Source organism: Schistocerca nitens, chromosome 5, assembly GCF_023898315.1.
Source record: "Schistocerca nitens isolate TAMUIC-IGC-003100 chromosome 5, iqSchNite1.1, whole genome shotgun sequence".
Lineage (NCBI taxonomy): Eukaryota > Metazoa > Arthropoda > Insecta > Orthoptera > Acrididae > Schistocerca > Schistocerca nitens.
The window spans coordinates 147,163,733-147,178,255 of NC_064618.1; positions in this window are offsets into that span (position 1 = coordinate 147,163,733).

The following is a 14,523-nucleotide window of genomic DNA, read 5'->3' on the forward strand; positions in this document are numbered from 1 at the left end:
ATGACCTCACTGCCTACAACTCTGATTGGCTGGCGCATAATTTTAAGCAGCGGGAATTCAGAGCTTGGCCCTGGATCAAGTGTGTCTATAGACATGAACATTAGTGTAGAAGACTGCAGTGAGGAATATTACATCAAAGTAGCATGACACTGCTACATATTACTAATAGTCAAACAATGGAAAATGGGCTAATAGTCAGTGACTCATATAACTGTATCAGCATTCCAGACTGCTCGTTGTTATCAAGAATATTACTCTGGATATAACACAGCACCACAGAAGAACATACAGCATACAAAGTTATGTATAACTGAATTGTTATGTGTACATGGAAAATGGGAATGAAGTCCCATGCTTCTTGACAGAGCATAGACGAATGATGTGGGAGACCCGCACCACAGTACTAGGCGAGGTCCTAATGGAGGTGGTTTGCCATTGGCTTCCTTCCACCATAATGGAGATGAATGACGATGATGAAGACGACACAACACCCAGTCATCCCAGGGCAGGCGAAAATCCCTGACCCCACTGGGAAACAAACCCGGGATCCTGCACTAGGGAAGCAAGAACACTTCCACGACACCATGAGCTGTGGTCTTGTGTGTTGGTTGGTTGGTTGTGGGTGTTGAAGGGACCAGACGACTTATGTGTACATAGTATAAATAAACATATTAATATGTAGCATTTTTGCAGATGTCTGATTGTATTTAACTGCCACCACACTACTGAAACAACAGCCACCATTTGACAATGCTGAGGTGTTTCCTCAAGAAAATATTTTAGGATTCACAAAACATGATCTGGCGGAAGACCCAGGAGCCATATTTTTAATGGTAATAGTTGATAGAATGAAAACTATTTTTTGTACCACTGTTTTGGGCTTTCTGTCCCATTTGTGATGTTTCAACATATTGAACAATGTTGATTGATGTTCTTATGGTGTCTCTTTCAACTTTGCAAATTAAAGTGCAGCACAAAATCATTTTTGAGGAAGATTTCACACACTTGTGCAAAAGCAAAACCATGTCCAATGAAAAGTTCGATAATTTCAGTGTCATAACTTATTATCTGGAGTGAAGCAGACTACATTATGATGAATTAACAACTGTGTGTCCAAACACACACTGTTTACATTTTTCAAATTGAAATTTGCAACAATGCCACAGGCTTTTGAGATCTGCAAGCTTCCTACACATCAAAAATTCTAAGTGAGAAGCTAATGCAAGTCTCTCTTTAAAGAAATGCTCAGACAAGCTACTGTAGATACACACACAATTTAACTTGTTGGAATCACTTAGCTGATTCTACTTACAAACAAAATCAAACATTTTCAGATTATAAGATGAATGAAATCATGTAGTTCATCAGAGGGAGAAATATTATGGGCTAGGAAATGCATTTACAGTCACAACATGTTTGTTTGTGTGGCCATCCTCTGCAGCAAGCACAGAAATACTTGTTTTGTAAATACACTACTGGCCATTAAAATTGCTACACCAAGAAGAAATGCAGATGATAAATGGGTATTCATTGGGCAAATATATTACACTAGAACTGACATGTGATTACATTTTCATGCAATTTGGGTGCATATATCCTGAGAAATCAGTACCCAGAACAACCACCTCCGGCCGTAATAACGGCCTTGATACGCCTGGGCATCGAGTCAAACAGAGCTTGGATGACGTGTACAGGTACAGCTGCCCATGCAGCTTCAAGAGTAGTGACTGGCGTATTGTGACGAACCAATTGCTCGGCCACCATTGACCAGACGTTTTCAATTGGTGAGAGATCTGGAGAATGTGCTGGCCAGGGCAGCAGTCGAACATTTTCTGTATCCAGGAACGCCCATACAGGACCTGCAACATGCGGTCGTGCATTATCCTGCTGAAATGTAGGGTTTCGCAGGGATTGAATGAAGTGTAGAGCCACGGGTCGTAACACATCTGAAATGTAACGTCCACTGTTCAAAGTGCCGTCAGTGTGAACAAGAGGTGACCGAGACGTGTAACCAATGGCACCCCATACCATCACGCTGGGTGATACACTGGTATGACGATGATGAATACACACTTCCAATGTGCGTTCACCGCGATGTCGCCAAACACGGATGCAACCATCATGATGCTGCAAACAGAACCTGGATTCATCCAAAAACATGACGTTTTGCCATTCGTGCACCCAGGTTCGTCGTAGAGTACACCATCGCAGGCGCTCCTGTCTGTGATGCAGCATCAAGGGTAACCACAGCCATGGTCTCCAAGCTGATAGTCCATGCTGCTGCAAACGTCGTCGAACTGTTCATGCAGATGGTTGTTGTCTTTCAAACGTCCCCGTCTGTTGACTCAGGGATCGATACGTGGTGGCACGATCCGTTACAGCCATGCGGATAAGATGCCTGTCATCTTGACTGCTAGTGATACAAGGCCATTGGGATCCAGCACGGCGTTCTGTATTACCCTCCTGAATCCACCGATTCCATATTCTGCTAACAGTTATTGGATCTCGACCAACGCGGGCAGCAATGTCGCGATACAATAAACCGCATTCGCGATAGGCTACTATCCGACCTTTATCAAAGTCGGCAATGTGATGGTAAGCATTTCTCCTCCTTACACGAGGCATCACAACAACGTTTCACCAGGCCACCCCGGTCAACTGCTGTTTGGAAACTTTCCTCCAGTCAGCACGTTGTAGCCGTCGCCAACCTTGTGTGAATGCTCTGAAAAGCTAATCATTTGCATATCACAGCATCTTCTTCCTGTCAGTTAAATTTCACGTCTGTAGCATGTCATCATCATGGTGTAGCAACTTTAATGGCCAGCAGTGTAAAACCACCTTTTCCTGTAGCCACTTAATTTATTTTTCCCAGACACATTTCGCCTTTTTCTTGTTCTAAGGCCTCATCTGCGGGATCTGTAACGATGCAGTTTTGTTACTTTTAGGTTATCAAACAGTGCACATCATGATTTTTTTGTGTAAAAGAGTAATTATGTATGATTTGCTGTGATCTGCATTTCCTCTCATTTGGTCTGGAGGTCGCACTACCACTTTATTATTGACATATAAGCAGAATTTTGAGTTCTGACCTTTTTCACACTGTTCACGATGTCTATCCTTCTTTTTTGTGGTGTACTATTGTTCTATTGCCACTCAATATAACTATTTATCCAAAGACTGTGCTTTAAACAATGTAAATAATGCTACTCCATTATGTGTTTCCTCCTATTTGGTGCGTTTACCCACTTGTTGCCAATGGATAAATGAGTGTAAAGATGTTGGATGGTATTATTCTTTTATTTTATCTATTAGTGTAAACAATGAATTGCTTGGCATTTGCACCTGATCATTCAACAGGGTTTTCCTTTCTGCTTTGGTTTTCTGTATGTGGTAATTTTCTTGCAAGATTAGGAGATGTTTTTTTATTGATTCTAATTATTTTCATGGCTCCTTCTATATCTGATGTCAGATAAAAAGAACACACGATAACCTGGAAATATGGGACAAACCGCTCCACACTTGCAGAACACCTAAGAGAACATGACCATAAACCAATCACTAGAGAAGAAGACATGAAAATAATTAGAATCAACAATAAAAAAACCTTCTAACCCTTCCACTCCAAAGAGGTCTAATATAATACCACTATCCAGTATAATAATAATATCACCCAACATCTTTACACTCACAAAATTTTTCCACTGTTCAATCATCCAATGTTTATGCTCCTTACACCAAGTGAGGTGTCATTTGGCGTTTACTGGCATGATATGTGGCTTGTGAGCAGCCACTCGACAATGAAATCCAAGTTTTCTCACCTCCCACCTAACTGTCATAGTACTTGCAGTGGATCCTGATGCAGTTTGGAATTCCTGTGTGATGGTCTGGATAGATGACTGCCTATCACACATTATGACCCTCTTCAACTGTCGGTGGTCTCTGTCAGTCAACAGACGAGGTGCTTTTGTGCTGTACGCGTCCCTTCATGTTTCCACTGCTATATGACATCAGACACAGTAGACTTTGGGATGTTTAGGAGTGTGGAAATCTTGTGTACAGACATATAACACAAGTGACACCCAATCACCTGACCACGTTCGAAGTCCGTGAGTTCCACAGAGTGCCCCATTCTGCTCTCTCACGATGTCTAATGACTACTGAGGTTGCTGATATGGAATACCTGGCAGTAGGTGGCAGCACAATGAACCTAATATGAAAAACACGTGTTTTTGGGGGTGTCTGGATACTTTTGACCACATTGCGTATACTTCCTTATCTTGGCAAGAAGTAGGTAAACACACCAAAGAGGAGGAAACATGTAATGGAGTTGCAATATTTACATCGTTAAAAGAACAATGTCCAAAGAAATAGTTATATTGAGTGGCAAAAGAACAATAATAGGCTACAAAAAAAGAAGGATAAACATCGTGAAAAAGGTCAGCACTCAAAATTGTGCTTATCTGTCAGTAATAAAGTGGTAGTGCAATCTCCAGATCAGATGAGAGGAAATGCAGATCATAGCAAATCACAAGTAATTACTTTTTTACATACAAAACAGTGACACGAACTGTTTGATACTTTAAAAATAACAAAACTATATCATACAGGAGCCCACTGATGATGCCTTAGAACAAGTAAAAGCAAAACGTGTCTGGGAGAAAGAAATTAAGTGGCAACAGGAAAAGTCAGTTTTATTTACAAAACAAGCATTTTTTGGTAAATTACCCACTTTTTCAAATGCATATCAAATGATATACCAACCAACATGGGCAGTGGAAAAAATGCTGGATTGGAGCCCTGTAGCAAAAGCTGAAGCTGTTGTTCTTGTTCTGCCAGCAGGACCATTTGCTACTGCTGCTACTGATTCTGTTATGTCAGTTGCAGCTGCTGGAAGTTTATCCCCATTAGGATGATTGTCAGTCAGTGGTACATGTGCTTTTGACGGGAGAGGGCAATTAAGCTGTGGACAGGGCTAAATACAGTGAGCTGAAGGCTGTGGGAATTTGTATAGGGGTGGCACGCTATTACATGTATATTTGTTAAGTTCCTTGAAGAGCCCAGCCGTTGAAATTGGTATAGCATCTGGTCACCACACAACCTCCTTTGCTAGTTGCTGTATGCAAACTGCAGAATATTGACTGTAAAAATTATCACCATGTTCCCACCAACAAACAGTAAAACAAAGTACCACAAACTCTTTGTGTTGAAGAGATGAATTATAGTGAGAAACAGCTATGGGTATCTGGCATGATTTTTACTTTTTCTAATGCAGTTTTTTATGCTGATTTCACATCTGAAGACCATTTTGCTCTGTCACATCAGGCTTTGAAGATATTGACAAAAATTGATTTTCATGGAGCATCTGCCATCACTTATTTACCTCCACGTTTTTAGTAATTTTTCATGTAATGCTATATAGTATCTTCATCATCAGTGAAAATTATATTTGAGGTAATAATTCAAAACATTTGTGATATTGCATTACTAAACTTTCATTTTTTCTTTTTTATTTTCAGTTTAAATTGATATTATGGCATCCAGAGGTTGCGTAAATTTACACAATCTTTTTACAGCATAGACTTTTATTTCCATTTGGGATCTGTAAAGTACGCAGATGTTCCCTAGTTTCTAAACCAATTCAACATTATCCCATTGCTTGTTTAATACAGATAGCACCTACAAAATATACATTTGAAGAAACTCGAGAAGAAAGTTCTTTTTCATCTTCCAACAATTATCAGACCTCGACTACCAGTATGGAGAAGATATTCATTTAATGAACAATGCTGATATTTGTTACCATGGATGAGACCTGACACTAACAAAAGGTCAAGCTGAACTGCTTAGTTCATACCTTAAAATATTTAATTTGCTTGCATCAGGTACAACTTCACATTTTCACTACAGACGCAAAGAATATGTGAAATTCTTTGGAGGGAGTGACATTATCTCATATCAAGCCTAGGGGTGGAACACAACATTGAAGCTTGGCAATTGGTTATTGAGTAATGCAGTATTATTACACAATGGAAATAAGCATGCATCAGTACTAGTTAAATATTCTACCCACCTGAAACAGACATATGAAGCTATGTCACTACTTCTTGGAAAAATTCATTATCACAAGTATAAATGGTTTATCTGAGTGATTTAAGAGTTATCGCCATTCTCATGGGAATGCAGGCAGTATACACAAATTACTGCTGTTTTATCTGCAAGTGGGACAGTAGAGATAGAAAGCACCACAGCATAAAGAGAAGTTGGTCAATTGGAAACAGAATGCAGCCAATAAAAAAAAATGTCCTTCATGTACCATTGATTGACTATGACAAAGTTATCATGCCACCACTTCACATCAAGCCGGGACTTATGAAGAATTTCAAGAAGGCGCTAACCGATGACTCAGATGCTTCTCAGTACATGTGCAACAAGTTTCCATAGATGAGTTATGCAAAAGTGAAAGAAGATGCAGTCATATATCCACAAACAAGAAAGGTAATTTCTGACACCCACATCCAAGACTTATTGAAGGATACTGAAAGAAATGCATGGGTGGAATTTGAATCAGTTGTAGCCAATTTCCTTGAAAATTATAAATCTGCTGACTGTGTAAATATTGTGAAGATGGGCATCATTGCGTACAAGCAATTGGAGGCCACCATGCCCTTCAAACTTCATCTCCTCAACTCACAACTTGACTTCTTCCCTGAAAACCCAGGTATTGTAATTAATGAACATATGAATGTTTTCACTGGAACATCTTAGTAATGGAGTCACAGTATCAGGGTCAGTGGAGTGTTGACTATTGCTAGACACTTCAACATGTCAGCACAAACGCAAGTTTACAGCCAAGAAGTTCAAGCCAAACCTGCCCCAGATTAAGGAAAAAAATAAATTTTTTGATAATGTAACTGGCTAGATTAAAAAAATCTACTCACCAAGCAGCAGCAAGACACGCACATAAAAGAAGGTTATAATTAGGCAAAGTTTCGGAGCCAGTGGCTCCTTCTTACGGCAGAAGTACTGAAGGGGAAGGAAAAGGACTGGAGTGGGGAAGGAAGAGCGATGAAGGAAAAGGACTGGAGTGTTCAAGGAAACGGGGTAGATTTCAGAGAAGTCACCAGAACTGCAGGTCAGGGGAGACTTACCAGGCAGGATGAGAAGGAAAGACAGTGTTCTTATTTGTGGCCATGGACAAAACTTGGCACTAACAGAAAGTCAAGGAGGTATCAAGGAAGTATTTTCACGGTGTATGGATTTTGTGTGTGTATTACATCTTGAACAAGATATTATTGTGTAGTATATGTGCTGTGTGACTCAATCTCACTATTTTCTTAGCTAATGCCATGTTCATTAGTGCTCCATGTAACAACAATCATTCTAGTGAAATATAAATGGGTGAATGAGTATATCTAAAAAGTGGTGATTGACAGAGATGAACAGTTTACATATTTTAAATTAGCATGTGTCACTTGTCTTAGAACAAGTGTTGGAGACCAAGATATCCTGCAATTTTTAAAATTTATTTTTCAATGTTATTGCATCTTCTAATTCAACCATAAGACCAGATTGCTGAACCTGGGCTATGTTTATGATACAAAAGTTATCCAAAAATACTGTACAAGCACATGCAGCTACAGCCAAGATCCAAATGGCGATTGGTCAGGTAGTTGCAGCAGAGCTTACGTGAAGCTGCATGTTTCTACAATGTCTAGTTCTGATGTAAAAGTCATTTTAATTAGCATGAATCAATTAACTATGCCAGAAAAAATACATACATTAATCAACACATATTATGGAAGTAGGTCTGTAATAACCTATGCTCCTGCAAGTTCAGACATTACAAAACTTGATTTTTTTCTGTGCAGGTTTATCAATGATCTACCAGATCAGCACTACCATGTTAGTGTAGCTATCAGAAATATGTCTGCGATGCTACAAAACTTTTGGACAGAAGTGGAAAACAGATAAGATGTCCATCAAACAACTAATGGCACAAATCTCAGAGTGTATTCGGTGCATAAAAAAAAATTACCATACTTGTAGAAACGTACTGCAATTAATATCTCAATTAAGTACTTCTCAAATTATTACATTTTATATTATTTTTGTATCCTGGACACCCTGTATTTTTGTGTGTTTCAGACTTTGCTGAATTCACAGGTCAACTGAACCTACCAATACTTGATATTGGCTTTGTCCTGTAATATAATGGTGATGTAGCATGTAACACCGTATGGGTACAAACAAAGTGAGAACAGAACACCAGTAATACTTCTTTTACAGTCTGTATTAGTTTTTAGGATGTAGGTTGTGATGACAGACTGATCTGTAACATTACCAAAGCTCTGGGTTAACTTGGAAGGTGCTAATTTGGTTGTGAGATGGTGAAGTCAATGAATGTAAATATAAAATCTTAGAAGAATATGTCAACAATTTGACTTCACATTTTGAGGTGAAAAGAGTGCACTTGTGAGATATTAGCCCCAGGTATTGATCTCGCATGAAAATTTGGGCCATAATTCTGATAGTACACAGCTATGACCTTCTGAAAGTACAGCTTTTAACATTTTGTGGGCGCTGCTTGTTTGTCACTTCAACCACCCCACTGCAGCCGCTTAATGCCCGTGTGTGACTGTGGGGACAACCGGAGCTTTCTTATTCATGTAATGTTGAAGATGAGTGAAGAGGAGAGAGGTACACACATCTGCCCAACGTGAATTGAAATCTTGTCCAAGAACTGATATTCTATACAAAAAATTGTAAGTAGTGTGAATGTGTATTGTGTTAGTCTCACTCAAATACACAGTCAATATTATTTTAACAATAGTCTCATATTGATATTCTGCAGCTATATATGTGCCTCCAAATCAATATTAATAAATCTAAGCAACTTAAGAATTATTATGAAATGAGCTTAATTATTTTGGATTTGTAATTTAATCATGCCAACTATGTTTAAGAATAGCACATCTCTTGCAAATGTATTTTACTTTAACACTATCAGCTTTAAAATTCACAGAAAATAATGCAAAACAGCGATGTTTGTAACCACGCTACTTCTGTAATGATGCACTAATTTGTTTACTTCATTCAGACTGCATTTGTGAATCACAACATATGTATGTTCAAAGCAGAGACCTTTAGAGCCAGCTACAGTTTAGGAACTGCACACTTTAACACAACAAACAATGCATATTACCAATGTCAAAAGAGCAATTCAATTCACAACCTTTTACTCGCTTTATTATATAGTGCTTTGTGCTTGGGCATTATTGGTAGCAGTGGGGCAGAACAAGTGACAAATGGCAGGTGCATGCAAAAATTCAATAGCTGTACTTTCAAATGGTCATAACCGCACACTGTCACAATTATGACCCAAATTTTCACACAGGATCGATTTCTAGGGCTGATCTCTTGGAAGTGGGCTTTTTTTCTTCTTAAAATATAAGGTCAGATTGGTGATGTTTCCTTGTTAGATGTAGTGATACACTGATCTGTAGCATAGCTTAAGGTCTAGTTTGGTCAGAAGGTGACAGTGTGGTTCTGAATTGGAAATTTGGTATCATGTACTTCAGTTAATCTGAACTTACTTCTGGTTTTCGTGACTGAAAATCCTGCCTGCAATTTGGACTGTTAACTTTGGAAGACTATTAGGCAAGCACTTGAACTTTTATCTCATTTGATTACATGACTGCATGCCTTACCATAATTGGCAATATTTCATTGTGTTTAATTATGTTGAGTTAAGGCCCATCAGCATTTTGTATTTATGTGCACATCCTATTAATTAAGGAGAGAGGTTCTACACATGTTCTGAAATACTTAACACCCCTACACGCAAATTCAGTTCTGGCAATATATAGTTCAATTCTCATCCACTAATAATTTAATTTTTTATGCTTACCAAATAAACAGCATGTTATAATTTAATTTTGCATTACCTTTCATTCAATAAACATTTTTATATTTTTACTAAAAGCAATTATTAAATTTCACGCCCTATCTCTGTGCAATTATTTGGTGCCAAACAGGGTCTCACATTTCCCCAGTTCCTTGTGGAAGCTGTTAGAGGATTTCTGTCTCAACAATTTCACCTTGTAAGGATGTGGCTCAAATCACATTTAGAACACAAAAGGCAGAAGGTAGTATTGAATAGATTTGCAATGGTATCTGCCTGCGGCACAGTAAAATGTGGAGGGCCACAGGGCTCAGTGCTTGGTCCCTTACTTTTCCTCATCTTTATCAATGATCTGCCATGCTGTATGACACAAAAAGCACGCTTCACCCTGTTTGCAGGTGACACAACCATTACGATTGACAAATTATCACACTGCAATCTTGAGAAAACTGACTACTGTATTCAAAGCAGTTCTAGATTGGTTCACTTCAAATGGTCTGACGTGACTGAATTTTCATGCACGGGGGGTGGGGGGAAGTGTGGTGACAAAGAACTGTTGAGATTTGAGTTTCCAGTTTCCTAGGATTACACATAAACAACTATGTAAACTGGTCACTTCATATCAACAGCCCATGTAAAAGACTGAATTCAGCAGCATTTGCCATTTGCTCAATTTCATCTGTTTGTGGCTTGGAAACAATTAAAGCTGCATATCTAGGGTATTTCCATTCACTTATGACATATCGAATCATATTTTGGGGTAGCCAGTCAACAGCAAACAAAGCCTTTATTGCACAGAAAAGAGTCCTCAGAATTATGGCTATAGTGCACCCCAGATGCTCTAGCAGAAACTTATTCAAACAGCTCAGGATCCTCACCATGCCATCTCAGTACATTTTTTTCACTAACGTGCTTTATGAACAATAATCATATAATTTACAAAACAAACACTGAACATCACGATCATGATACAAGAAATAAATGTGATCTTCACAAAGATATTAAAATCTCTGTATGGAACAGAAAGGAGTACATTATTCAAGCATAAAAGTGTATAATAAACTACTTCTTCATGTTAAATCAGACATTGGGGATATGACTAAGTTAAAAGAGAAACAGCTGAAAAGTTATCTTTTGAATAGTTTGAATGTTCTTTACACGAATTTTTTGACAGTGTGTAACAATTAATACATTTTGTGTAATTTTAAGCTTCCCTATAACAACTGACTATGTAGCATTGGCACATCAATTGATGACAATACTTTTTATACAGATTACAATGTATAATCATTATTACTACTGTAATCTGTGTTGTTTAAACACTTGAACCCCGTGCATCTGTTTATATGTGAAAAAAAGCAAAGTAAAAACTCTCTCACATAAAACAAAAATCAGATGAGGGAAATTTGGGATTTCAAGCTGGAAATCTCAAGGAAATATTTTAATGAAACAAAGTCACTACCCTGTTGATTAATGATTCGATAGTCTACTACATAATTATGCCTGTATTAATGTAACTTTATTTAACTTTCAAACTACTAGCAGAAAGAGGTTATTAAATATTTTATATAATACTAGTAAATGAATAACAGATTCATTTTATAACTGAAGTTTTGTACTATTCTGAGCTTCTGCATGTATACTTCTTTTACAACAGAATAAAGGTCTTCATTTTACACATGGAGCCCCTTATTTTCTAATGGGTAATATCTAGTTTTAGCCCGACTGATGACATTCGTCAGCATTAGTTGTAGTTAGTGCCTGTAACTGAGCCATAAATTTCAATATTATGGCACAGCTACAGTTTTCTTCGACATAACATTCTAATGGTATTAATTAAAAATATGGTTCCTTATTAGTATGGCATTTCTGTTTAAAATATACCAATGTAAAAGAACTTTCAAAGAAAGCAATGGTCTGCTGAATTGTCATTATTATGTCATTCATGTTGTCAATATTCTAGAATCCTTCAAGGTGTGTCTTCAAATGTCTCCATTCCAAACTGACATCCAATTTGGTAAATAATTAGGATATCATTACGCCTTTATAACTTTCAGTGCTAAAAATTAAAGTCATAGTCATACAGGCCCTTTTGTCCACAGTGTACCTCTGAACTGAAACTAAGAATGTATGTATTACTGTTGCTGTACTGCTTCAGTGTGTTCCACTTCAGAAGTATGGTGTCAGATATCAAAATTTAAGACTGAAGGCAATGAAGCATTTTTTTTTTTTTCCTCTGATAAAACAGTCAAAAGGTAATTTTGAGATCCTTGAAGAAAATAAATTTTTTTCTTCGGGAAAGCCTATCACAGGGACAAATTTGGAGACACAAAAACTTTTGTGGTCTGCCCTATAATTGCTGACTACCACAGTTGAAACATTTTCCTTGAAAATTATAACAACTCTAAGAATATTAGTTCTGAGCATTATTTTGATGCATCAGTCATCTGAATGAAACATGACATTTGATATAAATGGTCACACTTCCATCTGCAATGACATTCACTTGTAGAAATAAGTTAAAATGTATCATCCTTTAAGGGCCTTTAATCTGTACTGTGTGTCAATGATTCTCTGACCAAAGTAAAATGGGTAAAAATCATCTCCTCTCCATTATACAACCTGACAGCCTTTTTTCCTTGTGAACTTCACTGAATTCCAACAGGAGCAACATGCTATCATTAGAGATGAGACTGGTCACACTCGAAAGTTTCTCAATGTAAATGACAAAATCCTTGAGAATCTACTGAAGCATCTTGATAACATGTAATTAGTGTTACACATTCTTAACCACACATGCAAATCTTGTTAGAGGTGCTCTCTTGACATAATTTATTTCAAATGATGACAGTTTCCACTCTTATCATGTCTCATGCAATCAACTTAATATCAAAAAACTGCTTACTTCGAAAAAGGAGTGAAAGAAAAAATCCTCTTGTAGATTTTATTCAGGAGCAAACAATTTATTGTTTACCACTGAATAAAGTTGTAGAGCAGTTTCCTTGAGTTGTCATTTGTTTAATCTTGTGTTTATTCTTAACTATGTATCTGGAACTATAATTATTCAGTTACAAAATGAACATAAACATAATGAACATTATAATCATGGCTACTAATGAAAACCATACCATAAAATTACCAAACATGCAGCAACCAGTCGCAAAATCATGTTTTATTTATTCACTTTTGCAAATCGATTTCAACTGATTAACAGTCATCATCAGTGCTTTCAAGCAATATGTGCCCTGAGTAGTAATACTGTCTCAAACACAGGTCACACATGAAGTCAAGTTATGTTTGACCTCTGTTTAAGACAGTATTACTACTCAGGGCACATATTGGTTGAAAGCACCAATGATGGCTGTTAATCAGTTGAAATCAATTTGCAAAGTGAATAAATAAAATATGATTTTGTGACTGGTTGCTGCATATTTGGTAATTTTATAGTTTACGGTCGCTGCACAACTTGGGAACCACATGGAGCCCACCACTCAAAACCATACCAGTTTGCATAATTACTAGTGTCTTTTTCCACAACACAAAGAACAAGTTTATTAAGTTCACTACAACACTGCAATTTTTTGGACATTGTGAAGTCCATGATATCACCGAGTGCCACATGCACAAGTATTGTATTCAACAAAAATAGCAAGGCGCAAGCCTTCATTTTGATACCAGTCAGTCTGAGAGGTAATTTAAGTGATCACTTTCAAAAACAGTTTCTTTTCAAGTGTCAGAGAACAAGGTGGATTCATTTTAGACTTTCCTCACAACTGAAAATATGAAATGTTCTTCTGGAGTCACTTTTTGTATGCATTAGTTAGAGATGTTTAACAGTTAGTCTGTGGAGGCATTCATTGTACTCATCACAATATTTCTTATTTACACCGGCTGAATGACTAAACTAAAATGAAATGAATATTTTGTTCCTAATGCACTGTATGGTGTTGTGGACTTCTGCCTAGTGGCATGTATACTACTCGCTGTTTGTAGGAGGCCAAACTGTTGTTCAACTAGTTGACTGCTCCTTTGGGAAAGAAATCAAAGTTGCTTTTTCTTAGTATGCTATCTTACATGTATGCTTAGTATACTATCAGGATCTTCTCTAGAATCACAAGTTTTACTATAAAGAAAAGCATTTATTTATGTATGTGTGTGTGTGTGTGTGTGTGTGTGTGTGTGTGTGTGTGGCGGGGGAAGGGGGGGGGGGGCTGTGAAGTAGGTACCATAGCAGTTGATGGCCTTCCAACTTCTATTTGTTTCATTCAATGAAGGATTGTCTTCACGGACTACACTCTGTTGACACAAATGAGGTACAATGAACTGTGAAAGAGATATCACATAACCCTTTGCAAAGAGGATTCAAGAGTTGCATATGGAAATTAAGTACCTAAATGTATTGGTTTTGATGGTAGCTGTGTTTGGTAACAACATAGTGAAGAGGACAATGTCACTACGACTACACGTGCAATTTGAAAAATGTATGAGTGTATCAATACAGACCACTTTTCATTACTTCTGGTACAATCTTTACATTACAAATGTTCCTGATTTTGTACCAATTTCCAGAAACAAATTACACAACTTTTGCATACTTCAGATATTGATTCTTCTGCCACTCG